This window comes from Schistocerca serialis, chromosome 1, assembly GCF_023864345.2.
Source record: "Schistocerca serialis cubense isolate TAMUIC-IGC-003099 chromosome 1, iqSchSeri2.2, whole genome shotgun sequence".
Classification (NCBI taxonomy): domain Eukaryota; kingdom Metazoa; phylum Arthropoda; class Insecta; order Orthoptera; family Acrididae; genus Schistocerca; species Schistocerca serialis.
In genome coordinates, this window is record NC_064638.1 from 78,519,733 (window position 1) to 78,541,579 (window position 21,847).

Consider the following 21,847-nt stretch of genomic DNA (forward strand, 5'->3'; position numbering starts at 1 on the left):
CCTGGAAAGGCGATATCGCTATTGATCCGATGACGGCACATGCCACCCGGGGAATAGTAGACGTACTGAAAATGGTTTTCACGTCGTCTGCTAACAGAGAGCGTAAAGGTTTTGTTTGTTTGTGTGTGAAATCTTATGGGACTTAACTGCTATGGTCATTAGTCCCTAAGCTTACACACTACTTAGCCTAAATTATCCTAAGGACAAACACACACACCCGTGCCCGAGGGAGGACTCGAACCTCCGCCGGGACCAGCCGCACAGTCCATGACTGCAGCTCCCTAGACCGCTTGGCTAATCCCGCGCGGCGATCGTACTGGCATAGCTACCAGGGCGACATCTATGTCTACTCTTTAACAGGGAACGCTCAGAGCCGGATGGTTTAGTGTGGTGCACTTCTGAATGGCGGGATGGTCCTTTCGGAGAAATGCCACACAAGCTGGACTTGCTACGTCAGTTGTGAAACCATGCTGGAATCACTGTCCACGTGAACATTCTCACACATGTAGACGAGGTTTTGGACGATCACGCAGTGCGGACGCCCTCCAGGATCCTCGTATTATAAGGGCGACAGTGTCAGATCCTACAGCTACAATAGCACAAGTAAGAGGGTTTGGGATCCCAGACGTGTCAACACGAACTGCTGTGAACCAGTCACACTACGGGCACACCTATAGCCTGTCTTCCACTCACGCCACAGCATCGACGTGCACTTCTCGACTGGTACCGTCCGAGGATCACTTGGAAGATGAAATGACACGATGAAAGTAGATTCTGTTTGCATATAAGTTATGGTCGTTTGCGCATACGACGTAGACCTGTGACTGATGTAGAGTTTATTCATCTAAGACACAGTGGCCCCACCCCAGGCCTTATGGCCAGGGGTGCGATAAGCTAGAGCTCTCGTTCATCTTCGGTGTCTCTGGAGAGCACGCAAACCAACACTCGATACGTGCAGAATGTTGTTAGATCCGTTCTTTTGTCATTATCTCAACTATAAGGTGATGTGTTGTTCCAACAGGATAATTGACCCCTGGCGGCTGGCGCTAGGGTGTTCTACTTGCGTCGCTGATATCGATATTCGGCTGTTTTGCTATCTTTGACTGCTGCCCCCGGCGGTTTTCCAGGTGAACGTGTGACGGGAGAGTCTCCGGTCGGCGTTCAACGAGACAACTTGTGTTGAAAACGCGCCCGGCAGTTAATGGTTTAATCATTTGTCACGGCAGGATTTGGTATGTTTATTTAATGTTGAAAGCGCCTTAAGGCAACTGGAAGTGATCTCTAAGTTTCCTGCTAATTTACTGGGAGACGGGTAATGTTAGAGTATTGCTCCATAAGAATTTGGATGCGTGCTTATTATATATTCCTGTGTGACTGTGATTTCACCTTGTTGTCATTGCAATTTATTTGTGCTGCAGGCCATTTGTTAAGTCTGCTCGTTTCCTGGCGTCGGTGCGGTTATGGACTCTTGTCAGGACCGCTCGTGGTGAGGCCGGACGGACTATGTATATAAATATATACCACCTGCTAGTGAGCCTGTGCACAAACTGTGGGGAGTGAACACTCGTATTGCCTGCCGGCCGCGGCGTTATTGCTTCCAAATACTGCTGTCGGCCTTAACGCTGTCTCTTAAAGTTCAGTGCAATTTGGGAATCATTCTGAGTCATTATGTCTGTCAATTGAGGCCACTTTGTTAATATTAGCGCTTCTGTAAGTCATTTTACTGGTTGAGTTATTACTAGCCATTCTTATGAGCAACTTGTTATTTTTCCTGTGTGCCAGTTTTGCGACCAGGGTTGGCCCACTTTGCATTTTTAATATAAGCATGTTTCACTGTGGACCTTTAAGTGGGCAGTTCAGTTTTATTAAGCTTTAAGATCTGTGTTTTTTAATGAAGTTGTGGTATTATGTGGCTGTGTAACTTTGAGTTGGAAGTGTATAGTGTTACTAGTCTTTTGAGATATGATTAAACAAGGACGATTGTTTAAGATTGATCATTTCACCGTGCCTACTATTTATGAGTTTGGTTGCGGACTCAAAATATGATTCTTACTCGTGTTTATGTAATTCAATTAAAGTGAAGGTTTGTATATTGCATCAGTAAGATGGCAAATGTCCGAACTGAAGTTTATAATAAAGTCTGTTTTGAGTCAAATTAAATTTGTAAAGCAATCACAAGCTTGTCCATCACCAGTGATCCCGGGCTTCCCATTTCCTTTAAATAACTGTAGTGAGATTGTAATTTTTGATTTTCTAAAGAATTGAGTAGTACCAGTGTTCAATAATGTCAGCCCAAACACTGCCGTGAAATTGAGTGTACTTTGTTAGGCGTGCAACAACCTCCCTGGCGCTCACGGTCACTGGATATGATGGGACGAGAAGGGGCTTGTGCAACTCGTTAACCAACAACCCTTACAGAACTACGTGAACAGGTCGAGCAGGAATAACGTATCCCAGGACAGAACTCGCCATCTGTGCGATCTACTGAATGCGAGTCACCACTTGCATTGCCGCCCGTGGAGGTCACACCACATGGGTGCTTGTCCTATTGATTTGCAAATGTAATCATTTCATGTACTCCATATGGACTGTTTCAATAATAAATCTTGAGTGTTTCGGAAAACTCTAAAAAGATGTAATAATTTTTTACAGCAGTGTATGTCTAAAGGATCTCTCAGAAATGTTGCGGCAAACTTCGAGTGTTTTTACATTGTGTCTTCGCAATAGAAATCCGTGCCCAGAAACCTCCTCCAACGCTGCTACAGAGCGTTGAAATTATAAGGGCTAGAGCCTTCCGCTATGCCATCCCCTTGGCAGCAAACGTGGCTCTTTACACTAACGGACCATAGGCGGTACGTCTCAAAATTATTTTCATTATTCAGTGATCGCGACTGATTGCCCTTTGCCTTGGTGGATGACGTATCCGGCCATGGGCTCCTATCCTCTTTTTACTCCTCAAGACACGCTCTAAAACCCCTCAAAATTTGTTGCAACATTTCTGGGAGACCCTGTATACTGGAAAACAAAATATTCATCGTCGACAGTGTGGCTACGATTTTCGGAACGATATTGCTCTCAAGGCTCCAACTTTAATTTAGTCTAAGGGTTGAACAGGTTATACGAATTGCCAACAATGAGATCGATCAGAAACCGCGAATGAGTGCAAGAATATTTAGAACTGTATGGAGACTCTCTTAATTGCAGTGCATTTTTTATCTCGCCCTATACCAAGAAGTGGAAAAAAAGTATTTTTGCAGTTATTTCACCTTTAACTTCACCTCAGCTGACTTACATGAATAAGAATTGTAAGTACTAATTTCCACTTGTAATCGAACTGCAGTCTCGTTGATATCTACCATTAAATGGGGTACTAGTCCGGAATGTTTTTCCAGTGCACAGATTACATGTCACAAGTGCTGTGGATGCACCTTATATGTCTTTAATGTTGTGTTTTCCATGGCCTTCTGCATCCTCATACCCCTTCCTGCTTCAAGGGCAAGAGATTACACTGAATCTCTGTTCGCTCCTCCTCCCTATTTGAGAAGTCAGCTGACAAAACGAGGGTGATTGCTTATACGGAAAGTCGTAAGGAGTCATTGCTGATGACTTTTATTCAAGATATCAGCAGTGGCTTGTTTGGAACACGGGCCCAGAATATTTTTATTACCAGTTAAAGACTCTATCCATAGGCGGCCAACACTATTTCTTACACGTTATACCGGGACAAAAAAATATTAAAAAAATTATACAGTTTGTAATTTATTTTCTTGAAAACGACATTTTAGAGCGCTGTCTTCCAGCGGGTAGAGTGCTAGACTGAGAACCTGCAGGTCCCGTGTTCACGCCCGGGTGGGAACGGAATTTTTTCTCATTTCTGTTCCTCCAAGACGGCCACAGGGCCCCTCAGCCTGTTATCAAATGAGTACCGGGGTTATTGACGAGGGTTAAAAGGAGGCTGGGGCGATGAGTTCGCCACTCTCCGCCTCCTAATGCCAAGGCGAAGAAACGCCGCACTCTAACCTCTATCAAGCAGGTAGCTCGGTCAGGAAATTGCACCACAGGCTTTCCCTTACCATGTTGTTGTTGTGGTCTTCAGTCCTGAGACTGGTTTGATGCAGCTCTCCATCCTACTCTATCCTGTGCAACCTTCTTCATCTCCCAGTACCTACTGCAACCTACATCCTTCTGAATCTGCTTAGTGTGTTCATCTCTTGGTCTCCCTTTATGATTTTTACCTTCCACACTGCCCTCCAATACTAAATTGGTGATCCCTTAATGCCTCAGAACATGTCCTACCAACCGATACCGTCTTCTAGTCAAATTGTGGAACAAACTCCTCTTCTCCCCAATTCTGTTCAATACCTCCTCATTAGTTATGTGATCTACCCATCTAATCTTCAGCATTCTTCTGTAGCATCACATTTCGAAAGCTTCTATTCTCTTCTTGTCCCAACTATTTATCGTCCATGTTTTACTTCCATACATGGCTACACTCCATACGAATACTTTCAGAAACGACTACCTGACTCTTAAATCTATACTCGATGTTAACAAATTTCTCTTATTCAGAAACGCTTTCCTTGCCATTGCCAGTCTACATTTATCTTCTCTACTTCGACCATCATCAGTTATTTTGCTCCCCAAATAGCAAAACTTCTTTACTACTTTGTCTCATTTCCTAACCTAATTCCCTCAGCATCGCCCGACTTAATTCAACTACATTCCATTATCCTCGTTTTGCTTTTGTTGATGTTCATTTTATATCCTCCTTTGAAGACACAGTCCATTCCATTCAACTGGTCTTCCAGATCCTTTGCTGTCTCTGACAGAATTACAATGTCATCGGCGAACCTGGATTTACCTTAAAAGGAGATATTTAATTTTTTGTGTGCAATATAGTTCATCAAAGGAATATTTTCAGTTAAAAAAGTCGAAATATGCCCACACCCAGGAAATGAATGTAGGGGCGCAGACACAGGCATGGCCGTTCACTGCACGGCCCTGGTGGATGTGTCTTGCTATTGCCCTCCTCTGACCTGTTTTGAAGTGTCAAGTTAGTTTCTGTGTCTTGTGGATAATTGCGATGAATGCTTGTACGCTGGAGGTTGGGGTTTGTCTTGCTATGGATGAAAGGAAGGGTGTGAATGAAACCCAATGCCGGTATACAGCCTACTTCTTTCCAAGAGCACCAAGATGGCTCCCGAGCATAATGTCCTCATCCGATGGGTGGATCACATTCAAGTGTCACATGCCGTCACTTCATAAGACAATGCGGAGACCTTTCAGAATTAGTCAGAACATTGTGTAAAGACTGATTTAAAGGGAATTTACGCCTTTACCTCTGCTCCCCTTGCCAGCCAAACACTGGCGGCAAGAAGTTTTCGCCTGGCTTACCTTCGAACCGAGCCCCACCATACAGATGTCCCTGTGCGAACTCGACTACCGAAGCGGGTAAATATTTTCAATCGTGTCTCATTGTCGTTTATCATCGTCACAACATTATAACATTTTCTAAATTTGTGGGGGAAAAATAAATCAGAAAATTAGTTGTAGAAAGGAGGGTGGGGAGAGCATTTTTGGCACTTGTCCTAGCGGTATAGGAGTATTATTATTGTCATCATAAGGAATGAAAATAGTTTGTATCTTTTTAAATACCTTGATGAGTCGCCATTATAGGCAAGAGTATTTTATCGAGTACTAGCTGACCACGCGGCGTTGCCCGGGTATGTATACAGGTATGCTCCAGTGTTCTATTAGTTCATCTCCTCCTTCGCCCCTCTCTGTCAGTCTCCTCCTTCACCCCCTCTCTGTCCATCTCGTCCACCGCTACCCTCTGTCCACTCTCTTTATATCTCCTCCTGCCCCTCTCTCGTTCATCAGCACCTACTCCTCTCTCTATCCACCTGCTTCTCACTCTTCTCTATCTGCTCCTTAATTCTCTTCCCATTTCCTCCCCTCCCTTTAATTCCAACTCCTCCTGTCCCTCTCTTTGTCCATATCCTCCTGCTCTTTTCTCTTTCCATTTCTTCCTTCCCCTCTCTCTTCTTCTCCCCCCGCCCCCACTCTGCCCATCTTTTCCTCCTCCTGTGTTTGTACATCTCATCTTTCCTTTCTCTCTCCATCTCCTCCTCTTCTCTGTCCATTTCCTCCTCTCCTCTTTCTCTTCATCTCCTTCTCCCCTCTGTCTATATCCATTTCGTCCTGATATATACATGTACATGTACATCCATTTTAGTAATATGTATGGATTTTTAACCATACCTATGACTGGTCTAGCTTAGCAGTACAGAGAGCAATGAGTCTATAAAAATAGTAAGGAAAATGCTGCAGTGGCATCTTAACTTGTGTTTTCATCCACACACAGTTGACCTGATTCAAAAACTGATCAGCATGCGCAATTGACCTGTTTCGAAAAGTGACCGCATTTCCAGCTGACCACTTCACGAGCAGATAAAACTTTATGTCTGTGTGCAGTTGAGACCACCCGCCATCTTGTAGCCTGTATTCTGGTTACGGTGTCACTGAGACTGGCAAGAGGAGTGGCACCGGCTCCGACCTCTGACCCAGCTCTAATGACCTGGTCTGCAGACTCTCTAAACAAACAGAGCTGCGAAGCGGCTTCCGGCGGGCGGCAGATAGGGCGCTTTGTTTTGGTCTGGAAGTGTTTCAGCGGCAGTGGCCCACCTCGAGCCCGCGGCTGGTTTATCAACAGGAGGCGGTGGCGCGCCAAACAGCGCCGAGTAAGAAAACAGCAGCCGTAGAGTTTGGCGAGGCCCGCCGCCGCTAAATATATAAAGTGGTGGTTTGGGAGGAGGGGGGGGGGGGGGGTTGAAGGGAGGGGCAGCCGCATCGACCCGGAGGCTGTTTAGGAGGCGGGCCGGCGCTGCCAAGGCTAGGGTTGGAGCCGAAGGGCGACGCCGCTTTCGATGTCCGACTGCCGCTGCCCACACCACTCGGTGGGGAGAAAGGAGAGGAGGCGTCTCGCTTTGGCGCGCCTCGGTGGCCACTTCTGGGCACGCGCGACAGGGTGAGGCAATTTGCTGTCTCCTCTCCGAGTGGCCTTGCTGCTTTAAACTGTCCAAGCTCAATATTCAAACCAGGACTCGAACTGAACCCTAGTACAGCACAAGAAATCCTCGTCGGGAATACCCCAAGGGAGTTTTACACCACTACAGGGTGACTCAAGAGAAAAGGTGCACCCTTTGAGAGGTGATGATGATGATGATGATGAATCCCATACTCCTTTACAGAGCGTAGGGGAGCGACACGGGAGACCCGCGCCGCCTTACTAGGCAAGGTCCTAGTGGAGGTGGTTTGCCATTGCCTTCCTCCGACCGTAATGGAGATGAATGATGATGACGATGATGAAGACGACACAACAACACCCAGTCATCTCGAGGCAGGAAAAATCCCTGACCCCGCCGGGAATCGAACCCGGGACCCCGTGCTCGGGAAGCGAGAACGCTACCGCGAGACCACGAGGTGATAGTATTAGTCATTCTGAACAAACGACGCCGTATGGACATATGCCCTATTTCGAAAGGTTTCCAAGACAGAACACATTTAATGTACACTGTTATTTATTTTCTATATTATTCAGACATTGTCATTGTTTACAATGTACTACAGTAATGTAGAGAAAGCTGAGACGAACAGTTTGATACAGGGCGCTTGTGGTCTATCAAGTCGGGAAACTACCACTAACTGGAAAGTTTTACGCGTCACTAGACCAAGCGCCAAAATTCCATGAGTGAGATAATGGAGTTCAAAGTTTCTATTCCCTTAAAATGTATTTATTGTTGAATTCTCCTAATATTGTATACCGAAGAGGGGTTATTATTATTTGGAACCTCGAAGTAATTAAATCCTAAACTACACGAAAAATTAACACAAATGTTCGTTAGGCTTCTTATGCATAATCGCCACTTGTGAGCCTTTGTTATGCATCAGTGGTCTAAAAGACTCCTTCGGTCTCAATATCTATAACTGAAGAGTGCATTAGGCCTATTACAGCAATAAAGCATTAGTAAACTACATGTCCTTTTTAGTCCGAAACAACTTGATCAGGTCACTTTATTGGAAACGAAGCATACATAAATTGCAAAATATGTTTTATAAGCTAAAAATAGTTGAAGAACATGCTGAAGGTAACAAAACTGTAGTTATCGTAGCATGTACCTATATTTTATTGATTGCTATGAAACACAAAACAATTGAAACAATGAAAGTAACATTATAGTTTTATACCTGGTCAATTTCTTAATGTGTTCAGCTACTTCTTGTACACAGATATGATGAATTTTATTTTTTTCACAACCTATTCCGTGATTAGCGACATCCTTAAGGGCGTTTCTTCTTTTGCAAAACGTCATTCACTGAGTAAGGTGCAATATTTGTGGTTTACTTATTTTAGGATTGAAGACAACTGTGTAAGTTTATATGACTTGTTTAATGTCGCAATATTAGAACAAAAATACACGCTTTTACACAGTTTTCAATATGACAACAAAAAACAGTTGTCAGAATAACGCTTCTCGTCAACATAAAAAACTGAATAACCCTAAACACAACAATATTAAATATTATCTCTAAGAAGGTTCAATTGCCCTAAACACGACAATTTACAAAATTGTTCCTACACGTACATTACAATGTTTGTCAGTACTACGAAAATCGTCCGGTTCTAGTTCAAATTTCGGTACTATTTTCAGGATGACAATCAAGTCTGCGGTGGATGGTCAGTCATGTGACAAATTGAGCAAAAGATTACCCAAGGTCGCTCGAGTTTACAGTGGACGCAAGCTGGTGAACCAACAAGTTTACGCCTCTGCATGCGGTATTTACCTAAAGCTAATAACTGGTTCACAGCAGTTCGTGTTGACACGTCTGGGATCCCAAACCCTCTTACTTGTGCTATGGTAGCTGTAGGATCTGACACTGTCGCCCTTATAATACGAGGATCCTGGAGGGCGGCCGCACTGCGTGGTCGTCCAAAACCTCGTCTACAGGTGTGAGAATGTTCACGTGAGCAATGATTCCAGCATGGTTTCACAACTGACGTAGCAAGTCCAGCTTGTGTGGCAATTCTCCGAAAGGACCATCCCGCCATTCAGAAGGCCACAATTTGGCAATTTGGCCTTTTTCAAACTGGCTCACTTGGCTGTAGGAAGCCCGAGTGCTTTCCGTGGTAGCCGGCCGCTGTGGTCGAGCGGTTCTAGGCGCCTCAGTCCAGAACCGTGCTGCTGCTACAGTCGCAGGTTCGAATCCTGCCTCGGGCATGGATGTGTGTGATGTCCTTAGGTTAGTTAGGTTTAAGTAGTTCTAAGTCTAGGGGATGACTTCAGATGTTAAGTCCCATAGTGCTCAGAGCCATTTGAACCATTTTTTGAATCACTAATACTATCGCACCTGCCCTGAAAGCACGTACCTTTCCGCATGGTAGAGAAAAGCAACCTGATTATACGGTTAGAGCAGAGATACGGTATTTTCACTCTGATAGTAGTGCTCGTCCAGTAATACACCAAGATCCGTAACAGACGAACTGGAAGTAATTTACACAATGCTTGAAAAAACAAACGAAGCACCGAAAAGTGACTCTTGGACGACAGTCGATTGGTATATGATCGGGACTGCAATCCTCTGGGATAGGTAGAACGGCCGTCAAACTGCATTACTTTTGTTCGAATTTAGTGTTGTTACCGAGCCTGATAGGGTGTGTAATGGGCGTGAACAGCGTCAGACGTTGAGTAACCAGTGTGACGGACACGGAGGTACAGCGTACTTGTGTGAAACAGAGATGTCGGTACCTGACACGATTACAAGGGAGCCGCATTGTGCGTTTCAGTTTGGCTGGCTGGTGGAATCGTGCAATAGCCAGGCTTAAGAGCATTCGGTTGTAATATTGGCCGGTTCCTGGACAGCATGGGAACGTGTTCAACGGCGTGTTCGACGTTGGGTCGCAGTTCTGTACCACTCTGGATTAGCGTCGTCAGCGAGTATGGCGGCGGCCTGTGGAGAGGTCCTATTCTTCCAAAATTTTGGAGAGGCGCAGCAATGTTACAACGGGCGTCATGGTGTGAGGAGCCATCGAATATGACATCACACCTGGTAGTAGCTGAAGGAACGTTGACAGCACAACGGAACGGTGCTGACCTTATGCGTACTCATGTGTTACTTCTCATCTGACAGTATCGTGCTGCCAGTTTTCAGCAAGACAATGCTCGTCCAAACATGGCACATGTCTCCACGAACATGCTGAAGTACTCCCGTCCCCATCAAGGTGCCCAGATCTGTCCCTGATGGAACCAACGCAGGTATCAACTCCTCCCAAGTGCCAATATTCAGGATATCAAGGATGAGTCTGATCAGTTGTGGTCCACCTTGTCTCGGGAGAAGATGCAACAGTTTTATGACGCCCTTCCGGGATGAAATTGTGTATGTATTCAGGACAGAGGGGGTACAACGTCATAGAGGTAAATGGCTTCATATCGCCAAGTTCTTTGTAAATGTGCTTCTTTTTTTTCTAATAATCCGCTCAACCCGCTCTCAACCCGTGAAGTTTGATTTCTTTTCATTCTCTCCTTCTGGGTCCTTCACATTTTTTTGTTAGTAAGTACCCATTCTTTAGAACGATACATTAAAGGAGTTAGAGCAACTTGTGAGTACTTCATGTGCCATCTACACCTGCATATATGCTCGGCAGGCCGCATTATAATGTGTTGATCAGGGCGCTTTTGGTGGCAAGCCCTTTTGCGCCCTGTCTTGTTCCTTTCTCGAGTGGTTTATGGGAAGAACGGTTGTTGGTGAGCCTCTGTACGAGCTCTATTTTTTATGATTTTGTCATCGTGGTCGTTTCGCAATACGTGTCTACCGGAACCAAGTATGTGGCCTGACTTCTTGTTGGGCACTTTCCCAAAACTGCAGCAGTAACCTCCGTGCGGTGCCTTGCACCTCTCGGGTCTGTGGATCGTCTCTATGTCCTCCATTAATCCTACATGGCATCGGACCCACACTGACGAGTAATACTAAGAATAGATTTTGCATGGATTAATTATATTTCTTTAATATTCTTCCATTGAATTTCAGACTGACATGTGCTAAAAAATGGAAAAAAAGGAAGGAACGAAGATAGGGTTTAACGTCCTGTCAACGTTGAGGTAATTAGAGAGTACAAGATCGGATTGTGTCAAAGCTGGGGAAGGAAATCGACCATGCTCTTTCAAAGTAACTGTGGTCGTCACCGCCAGACACCACACTTGCTAGGTGGTAGCCTTTAAATCGGCCGCGGTCCGTTAGTATACGTCGGACCCGCGTGTCGCCACTATCAGTGATTGCAGACCGAGCGCCGCCACACGGCAGGTCTAGAGAGACTTCCTAACACTCGCCGCAGTTGTACAACCGACTTTGCTAGCGATGGTTCGCTGACAAAATACGCTCTCATTTGCCGAGACGATAGTTAACATAGCCTTCAGCTACGTCATTTGCTACAACCTAGCAAGGCGACATTACCAGTTACTATTGATATTATGAATAATGTACCGTCAAGAGCGACGTTCACCATTTATGGATTAAAGTATTCCACCAGCTACGTCCGTTTTTTTCTAAATTCTAATTTCCTTGACCTGTTCCAGACCTCACGCCAGCCTGCGTGAGCTAAAACGCGTGCCTTTCGGCTTCCTCTAGTAACGGTGTTGGCTGTCCTGCCAACCCACAACAGTAACCATCCCAGCATTTTCCTAGAACGACTTAGGGAAATCATGAAGAATCTAATTCTGGATGACCGGACGCGGATTTGAATCGTCGTCCTCCTGAATGCGAGTCCATCGTGCTGTGTCACCTCGTTCGGTGGACATGTGGTTTTCCTACAGTTGGTTTTAAGTGGTTACTCCTCTTTAGGACGCTCCATGCAGGTATTCCCAGGTATTTTACCATTTTAGGGTGTCTAGTAATTTATCACTCACATTGTGATCCAACAGTAATGAGTGTTTCCGCCTTACTACCCACAATACGTTACAGTTATTTACGTTACAGTTCAGTTGCCAATCCTTGCACCTAGCGTCGATGCTCTGCAAGTCGTATAGCGTTTTACTGCAGTTTTCTGATACTACAGCTTTCCAGTATATAGGGTGTTTCAAAACCAATATACGAGTTTTAATGTTTTGTAGCATTTATTAGATTCAATTTAAAATTATAGATAGCATATGAAATGAAACAGCAACTCAGTTTTTGTTACAAATGTTAAATGTAAACACCATTTGTAGTGTTGGCAGAAGAGCCAACACTGTGTTTCTAGAGGAGGCCGAAATGCACGCGTTTAATTACACGCTGACTGGCGTGAGGTCTGGAACAGGACAATATCTTGAGAATTGCAAATAAAGTACGTAGATGATGTAATACTTAACTTTAATCCACAATTGTAGAACATCTCTCTTGATGATACATGCTTCATATAATAAATATCAATTGAATACGGCGCCTTGCTAGGTCGTAGCAAATGACGTAGCTGAAGGCTATGCTAACTATCGTCTCGGCAAATGAGAGCGTAGTTGTCAGTGAGCCTTTGCTATGAACGTCGGCTGTACAACTGGGGCCGAGTGCTAGTAAGTCTCTCTAGACCTGCCGTGTGGTGGCGCTCGGTCTGCTATCACTGACAGTGGCGACACGCGTATACTAATGGACCGCGGCCGATTTAAAGGCTACCACCTAGCAAGTGTGGTGTCTGGCGGTGACAACACACCATTCGTCACACATCGAGTTGATAGGTCAGTTCTTCGCAAAGCTTTATCAATGTGTCTGCAGTAAGATTGCAACAGTGCCGTTAGTAAAGTCGGGTACATGAGCTAGCAGCAGAGGCACGTCCACGTGAACCATTATGAACCCACAAAGGTAGATGCGTCAGATCGTGTGTGGACGTGCAGGTCAGGCAAAACAAGCTCAGTCATTCGGTCCCTTGCGGCCAATCCAGCGGTCCGTAGTAACGTCGTTCGACCAGTCACGTACTGAGTTAGGGCACTGAGGCGGGCTACCATCTTGCTGCCAAATAATGTTCTGTGGTTCAGCTTCTTCCAGTTGAGGAACAAGGTATGATTTTAACGCAATCAAGATAAGACCACCAGTTACAGTTGCTTCAACGAAAAAGAAAGGCCCATAAACTTTCTGCCAGGATATGGTAAAAAAACGAATTTAATTTAGGTTAGTTTCGTTGCAGCTGTACCACCTCGTGGGGATTTGCTGATTCCCTGATGTGCACATTACGTGTACTCACATTTCCACTTAGATGAAATATCGATTCACCACTGAGTACGACACAATCCAGAAAATCTTCGTCGTCAACCAGGAGGATTTTGTTTGTGAAGTTGGCACCTAAACTGTAGTCTGTAGGCTTTAAAGATTGTAACAGCTGCAGACGATGTAGACGTAGTTGTAATCGTGTCACCGGAATTGTTAATTCACTACTAATCTTCCGAAATGATTTCTTGCGGTTACGTGTGAAACACTCTCTCAATCGTTCAACACATTCTTCAATCACTTTTGGTCGTTCCATGCTCTTCCGTTTGAGCACAGATGTACTAATAAAACCGTCTGAGTTGCTCTTTCACTTAAAGTGCTACTTGTAATTTGAATGTGATAAACGGTAAAGAGCCTCAAAACCTCATGGGGCTTTAGACATTAGCTGCCTAATCATTTATATACTAAAAAAACTCCTCCCGAACAGGCCATGAAGGCGCAATTTTTGTCGGATTTATTTATGATCAGAACTTTTGGACACTCCAATGTTTCCGTTTTGTCGCGTTTCTTCTCCTTCACTTCCGCCGTTTTGTCACCTAGCTTTTGTTAGAGTCCATACTAGACTTGTCGGTTTCAGCAATAAAATTACACCATTGGCTTCCACGCTGTAAGAGGTAGCTCTATGAAAGGTAGTGTGTCGCGCGTTGTAATGGGCCCGGGAGATGAGATGCTAGCAGTTTCATTGTGAACGCTGTACCTGAAGAGGTGTCTCCACAGCACACGTGCAGACAGAGATAGACGTGGCGGCGTTGCCAAAGTCCTCCAATACACTCTCTGTTCTGCGCATTACACGACTGCTTTGCATTCCCGCTCGTTGGCAACTTTCTGCTCCTGTGCAAGGACTAGGTGACTGCTCCGAGACACTTTGTTGATGGGCCTCGAATGTCAAACACCTGTCATGCAACACAAGATCTGACATGGCAAGCGTCTTGGCTACACTTAGTGGTACACATAACAATCTTTCTTCATCTCTTTTTCCCTTTCAACCATAGCTCTGTGGAACAAAATATACAGTAGTCTGTATTTGATGCAGAGTCCCGCTGCATTCTGGGGAATAGTAAAACTTTATCTGTTGCCTATAGCTACGTCTAAATGAGCATCTGATTCCATGCAATCCATTGCGAAGTGCTTGGCAGAGTATGATTATCACTGTTTCACTTATTAGGGCTTCTTCTCATGCTATTAGATGTACATAGCTAAAAAAAAAAAAAAAAAGGTTCAAAGGCTCTAAACACTATGGGACTTAACATCTGAGGTCATCAGTCCCCTGGACATAGAACTACTTAAACCTAACTAAGGACATCACACACATCTATGCCCGAGGCAGGATTCGAACCTGCGACCGTAGCAGCAGCGCGGTTCCAGACTGAAGCGCCTAGAATCGGTCGGCCACAGCGGCCGGCTCGCGTACATAGCTTGAGAAGTGTTCGCCAGCTGAGGTTATTTAGCATCTGCTCTCTCATGGGCGAATCAAACCTGTGATCATCCATTTTGCCCTTCTTTGTGTGCTTTTAGTAGCTTCTGGTAGTCCTATTTGGTATGGGTCTCGCACACATGAGCAATATTCTAGCGTAGGGTTCATGTATGTAACCAAAGTCGTTCGTAGACTGACTGTATTGTCTCCTATTGCTGAATCGAAATCTTCCACTGCTTTCACATAACTGCGCCTACGTGATCATACAATTTCATATTCCTGCAGATTACAGTATTTAACCAACTGTGAGGCAGTTTTGAATAAATGATACTGCAGCCATGGAATATCATATATCGTCGTTTTGTGAAGTGCACAGTTTTACGTTTCTGAACATTTAAAGCATGCTGCTGATCTTTGCCCCACTTATAAAGAAATTGTTTTGGAAATTGTGGTGAGTTCCTATGGGACCAAACTGCCCCAGGTCATCGGTCCCTAGGCTTCGACTCTACTTAATCTAACTTAAACTAACTTACGCTAAGGACAACAGACACCCCCATGCTCGAGGGAGGACTCGAACCTCCGACGGGGGGGAGCCGCGCGAACCGTGGCAAGGCGCCTCAAACCACGCTGCCCAATTATCAAGAACCAAAAAGAATAGTTATGCAACTTTTTTCAGGCAATACTTTATCACAGATAACTGCATAATATGCAAGAAGTCTGCATTTACTATAAATATTGTCAACCATCTCATTAATATACAACGTGAACAGCGAGGGTCCCAACTAACTTACCTTCGGCATACCTGAATTTACTTCTGTCTGTGTCAACGACACTCGTTCTGACATGCTGAATCATCCTTACAAATAACTCCTCAAACCAGTCACCAGTCTGGTCTGATATCGCATGTATTGCCGCAGTGGTAACACCTCTTCCCGTCAGATCACCGTAATTAAGCGCTGTCGCGCTGGGCTAGCACTCGGATGGGTGACCATCCGATCTGCCGAGCGCTGTTGGCAAGCGGGGTACACTCAGCCCTTGTGAGGCAAACTGAGGAGCTGCCTGATTGAGAAGTAGCGGCTCCGGTCTTTGACATACAGCCCGGAGAGCGGTGTGCTGAACGTATGCCCCTCAATATATCCTCATCCAATGACGTCTGTGGGTTGAGGATGACACAGTGGCCGCTCGGTACCATTGAGCCTTCATCTACTGTTCTGGGGGAGTTTAAATTTAGCTTTTTATTTTCTTCAATAAACAAGGCTACTGGACTTACTCAAACACTTTTCTAAAGCCAAGAAATACTGCCCCTAGTCGACTGCCTTGATCAACAGCATGCAGGATTCACGAGAGAATAGAGCGTGTTGGGTTTCGCATTGGTTGAGTTCGTTTTTATCGGGTATAGCTTCCGTGTTGGTATATCCCAGTTGTCTTTATTTCTGTCCAGTAGCCAATCAAAAACTAGTATATCTATCTCATTTCTAACGCTATTTCGGCCTCCTTCATCCCTATTCACTTTTCTCCTTTTATCGCATCTGCTCACTGTATCCTTATTGTTTTTATCTCTTGATTAGGACTATCATATCCTCTTCGCACCTTATTTTTTCTGTACTGCTGCCTTGCGTTACTACTGCGTCATGGCAGTAGTTCTTGATTCGAATTCTGGATTGTTTACTTCATTTTCTTTCATGAAGAAATTTCTGATAAACATATTTAGTAACTCTGCTATAGTGACGCTGTCATCGACAACATTACCGTCACCATCGTGCAGTGAAGGTATTAATTGTATTTTGCTGCAGGTGTACTTCACACACAACCAGTATCTCTTTCGATTTTCTGCCACATTTCGAGACAGAGTTCCGTTGTGGAAACTTTTAAAAGATCTCGCATTGAAGTTAGCGCTAAATTTCAAGCTTCTGTAAAATATGATTTGGTCAATATCTTTTGCTTTCAAAGTTTTTCATAAGTTTTCTAACCTTCAGAGCTTGCCTACAGTGCTGATGATTTTTCATTAAGATGTGGGTTTTGTGTTTAAATAGTCAGGTTCCGTACTCTTCGTTTTCGTCAGTGTTCTATCACGTGTTCCACTAGGTCATGTTGAGGTACCTGTTCGTATTCAACATTGAAATGTCTTCAGTTTTCTTCGTAAAATCAGTACCTGAATAAATAGCTAACTTTTTTGTGTTTTCTGATTTCTAATTTAATGTCTTTTCGAGATTTTTTTACGTAATTGTTTCTGTCTATCTACGTTCTCATCAAATTATGCTGGGGCGTACAATAGCTTTCCGTGATCGATTCTTCTCTTTCCTTGATAACCACTACCTATATGTATAGTTGGATTTTATTGATTTTTTGCCGTTTTTGTGCCCATTAATTGTGACGCCTTCTTTTTCTGACTAGTTTTTAGTAGTTTTATTCGATACAGGATGTGGCAAATTCTCTCTTGCCAAATCTATTTTTGTGTAAGTGATCGAGTGTGTGGTTCCGGATTTTATCGTTTTGCTCACGAAACTACGAGTTCCCCATCCCCTGCACTCACATACACTACAGTGATCTTGGCTTCTGTTTGAAATAAAGGGGAACTTTATGTTTAGGTTAATCTTAGCAAGAGCGCATATTATTATCGCATGTAGTATATTGACTGCCTCTAATAGACTTGAAAATAAATTTCATTTGCAAAATATTAAACAAACCATAGATTCTCTCCTATGCACACCGCGCCACATTCTGATCCATTTATGTGCCATTAATGTATAAAGCACTTGACCTAAATTGGAATGGAGAATATTGCGTTTCCGTTACCTAAATAAAATTTTGATGTTGATAGAACTTGATTTGTGGCCAGAGATAATGAATCTGACCCCGAATATAAACCAACTAAAAGCACACTTTCAGATGGCTCTCCCAGGATCGAATATAGCAGATAATCACCAGATGACTCTCAATTAGTCTGACTATGTCAGGACTTTTTCTTTTCACATTGCCTCCTAAGTAATTTAAGCAACGGATAAGTTTCTATACTAGACTACCCTCAGTAATAATTCGCCCAGATAATTTTGTGAGGTCCCCTCTTGACCCCAAAGCTAACTGACTGTGGGACTTAAAGACAGAGCGTGCTTTTATAAGTGGGTGTGATCATCGTGAGAAGCATGTCGTACGTCATGCTCAGACTGCATCACTGCTTTGAACTGCCTGCTTCCTTTTCCGTGGCGGATACGTAAATAGCCCCTGCGATTGACCTCAAATTGCTTCATTATTCACTGGACCAAATGCAGTCCAAATGGAGTTCCCAGAAATAAATCTCATTGTTCAACAATAAATATAAAAATGCTGCCCCGGAGAGAACTATTTTAGCATTAAGCTTGGCAACGTCTGCACACACAATACTAGCTATAGGACGTGTTCCGACGTCTACCGTCTGAGAAGCAGTGAGCCAAAGTGGCAAGGAAAAGTGAATCCAGTCTAGATAAGATGATAATAACTTCACTCGAACCGTAACTCCGACGTTCGTGGGCCTTGTTGTAGATTATGCTGACGAGATACGTGTCATTTGAATTCCGATACAGCAAATAGTTACTATATTCACCAATAAATAGTCTCGAGACTACCATCCGATTTTTATTTATTTATTTCATCTTGTGCCTCTAAGTAGATCTCTTACAGAGTTGACACTGCAAAGAGTGCAGTACTTGACATGTACATAATAACAAAAATGGTAATAATAATAATAATAAACCGCGTGGAGGCCCGGGAAAAGAATAGGCCTCCGGTATGTTCTGCCAGTCGTAAAAGGCGACGAAAAGAACAAACCACTAATAGGGCTAACCCCCCTTTTAGTGTGATTACTTGGTTCAGGACAGAACTAAAGAAGCCTCGGACAAGCGCCGTCATGGTCGGGGACGACGCTTGAACCCTATGCCCGCCCACAATGGTAACGACACTGCTAGCCAACTGGAAAATGATTTAAATCCGAATAGAGGTGTTTTGCAGGATATGCTTCCTGCAACCACCCTAGAAGGAAAACAAAGACAGAGGATGAGATGGTCAGATGAAGTTAATCGACACCTCATGTTCTGTTATTACCAAGCAACAAACCTAGGAACCAACACAACTGGATACAGATCACAAGTATACACAACATTTATTACCAGATACCCGGAATTAAAATTTTTAACAGAACAACGACTAGCTGATCAGATCCGTGTAATAATCAAAAATAACAGGATACCCCAGTCAGAATTAGAAAACATCAAACAACAAGTACAACAAATACTGGAACAAAATAATGTGCAATCAGAAGAAGAAGAAAACACAGTAATGGACTCAAACATCCCAGAGCAAACAAACAAAGACCAACACGCATCAATTAAACAATCAGAGGAAAACGAAATCTTAAGACAGCCACCAGAACAAGCACAAATAGAACACGAAGAGACACACGTGTTAGATATAGAAGAGAAATTTCAGCTGACATATATAGAATACAAATACACAAATACAGACATTAGACCATTCTTGCATAGACCGCCAAATAACCCACAAGTCGAAACAACAATAAAAACTATCAACACAATCATACACAACAAAATAAATGAAAACACAACTATGGAAGAGTTACAACTACTGGTTTATATAGGAGCTCTCACTACACTAAATATACACACTAGGCAGAGATCAGAACAAACCAACACACAGAAGAAACCCACAAAACCAGCATGGCAACACAGGTTACAGATCAGAATAGAAAAACTGAGAAAAGACATCGGACAGCTAACACAATTTATAAGAAATGAAATATCAGACAAAAAACGAAAAAGCTTAGGTAAAATCTCACAACAAGAAGCAATAGAGCAATTAGATGAAAAAAAGCAGAAATTGCAAGCATTGGCCAAACGACTTAGAAGATACAAAAAAAGTGAAAATAGAAGGAAACAAAACCAAACATTCAACACAAACCAAAAGAGATTTTACCAAACAATGGATAACACACACATTAAAATAGACAATCCACCAAACATAACAGACATGGAACACTTCTGGAGCAGCATATGGTCAAACCCGGTACAACATAACAGGCATGCACGGTGGATACAAGCAGAAACAGACACATACAAGATGATACCACAAATGCCTGAAGTGATAATTTTGCAACATGAAGTCACCCGAGCAATTAATTCTACACACAATTGGAAAGCCCCTGGAAATGATAAAATAGCAAATTACTGGCTAAAGAAGTTCACCTCAACACATTCACATCTAACTAAGTTATTTAACAGTTACATTGCAGACCCATACACATTCCCTGATACACTTGCACATGGAATAACCTATCTGAAACCTAAAGATCAAGCAGACACAGCAAACCCAGCTAAATATCGCCCCATAACATGCCTACCAACAATATACAGAATATTAACTTCAGTCATCACACAGAAATTAATGACACATACAACACAGAACAAAATTATAAATGAAGAACAAAAAGGCTGCTGCAAAGGAGCACGAGGATGTAAAGAGCAACTGATAATTGATACAGAGGTGACATATCAAGCTAAAACTAAACAAAGGTCCCTACACTACGCATACATTGATTACCAAAAAGCCTTTGATAGTGTACCCCACTCATGGTTACTACAGATATTGGAAATATACAAAGTAGATCCTAAATTGATACAGTTTCTAAACACAGTAATGAAAAACTGGAAAACCACACTTAATATCCAAACAAATTCAGATAACATCACATCACAGCCAATACAGATTAAGCGTGGAATATACCAAGGAGACTCATTAAGTCCTTTCTGGTTCTGTCTTGCTCTGAACCCACTATCCAACATTCTAAATAATACAAATTATGGATACAATATTACTGGAACATACCCACACAAAATCACACATTTGCTATACATGGATGATCTAAAACTACTGGCAGCAACAAATCAACAACTCAACAAATTACTAAAGATAACAGAAGTATTCAGCAATGATATAAATATGGCTTTTGGAACAGACAAATGTAAGAAAAATAGCATAGTCAAGGGCAAACACACTAAACAAGAAGATTACATATTGGATAACCACAGCGACGGCATAGAAGCGATGGAAAAAACAGATGCCTATAAATACCTAGGATACAGACAAAAAATAGGAATAGATCATACAAATATTAAAGAAGAACTAAAAGAAAAATATAGACAAAGACTAACAAAAATACTGAAAACAGAATTGACAGCAAGAAACAAGACAAAAGCTATAAATACTTATGCTATACCAGTATTGACCTACTCATTTGGAGTAGTGAAATGGAGTGACACAGACCTAGAAGCACTCAATGCACTTACACGATCACAATGCCACAAATATAGAATACATCACATACATTCAGCAACTGAAAGATTCACATTAAGCAGAAAGGAAGGTGGAAGGGGATTTATAGATATAAAAAACCTACATTATGGACAGGTAGACAATTTAAGAAAATTCTTTCTAGAACGAGCAGAAACTAGCAAAATACACAAAGCAATCACTCATATAAATACATCAGCTACACCATTGCAATTTCATAACCACTTCTACAACCCTTTAGATCACATAACATCAACAGATACAAAGAAAGTAAATTGGAAAAAGAAAACACTACACGGCAAGCACCCGTATCATCTAACACAGCCACACATAGATCAAGACGCATCCAACACATGGCTAAGAAACGGCAATATATACAGTGAGACGGAAGGATTCATGATCGCAATACAGGATCAAACAATAAACACCAGATATTACAGCAAGCATATTATTAAAGATCCCAATACCACAACAGATAAATGCAGACTTTGCAAACAACAAATAGAAACAGTAGATCACATCACAAGCGGATGTACAATACTAGCAAATACAGAATACCCCAGAAGACATGACAATGTAGCAAAAATAATACATCAACAACTTGCCATAAAACATAAACTAATAAAACAACACGTTCCCACATACAAGTACACACCACAAAATGTACTGGAGAATGATGAATACAAATTATACTGGAACATAACGATTATAACAGATAAAACAACACCACATAACAAGCCTGACATCATACTTACCAATAAAAAGAAGAAATTAACACAACTAATTGAAATATCCATACCCAACACA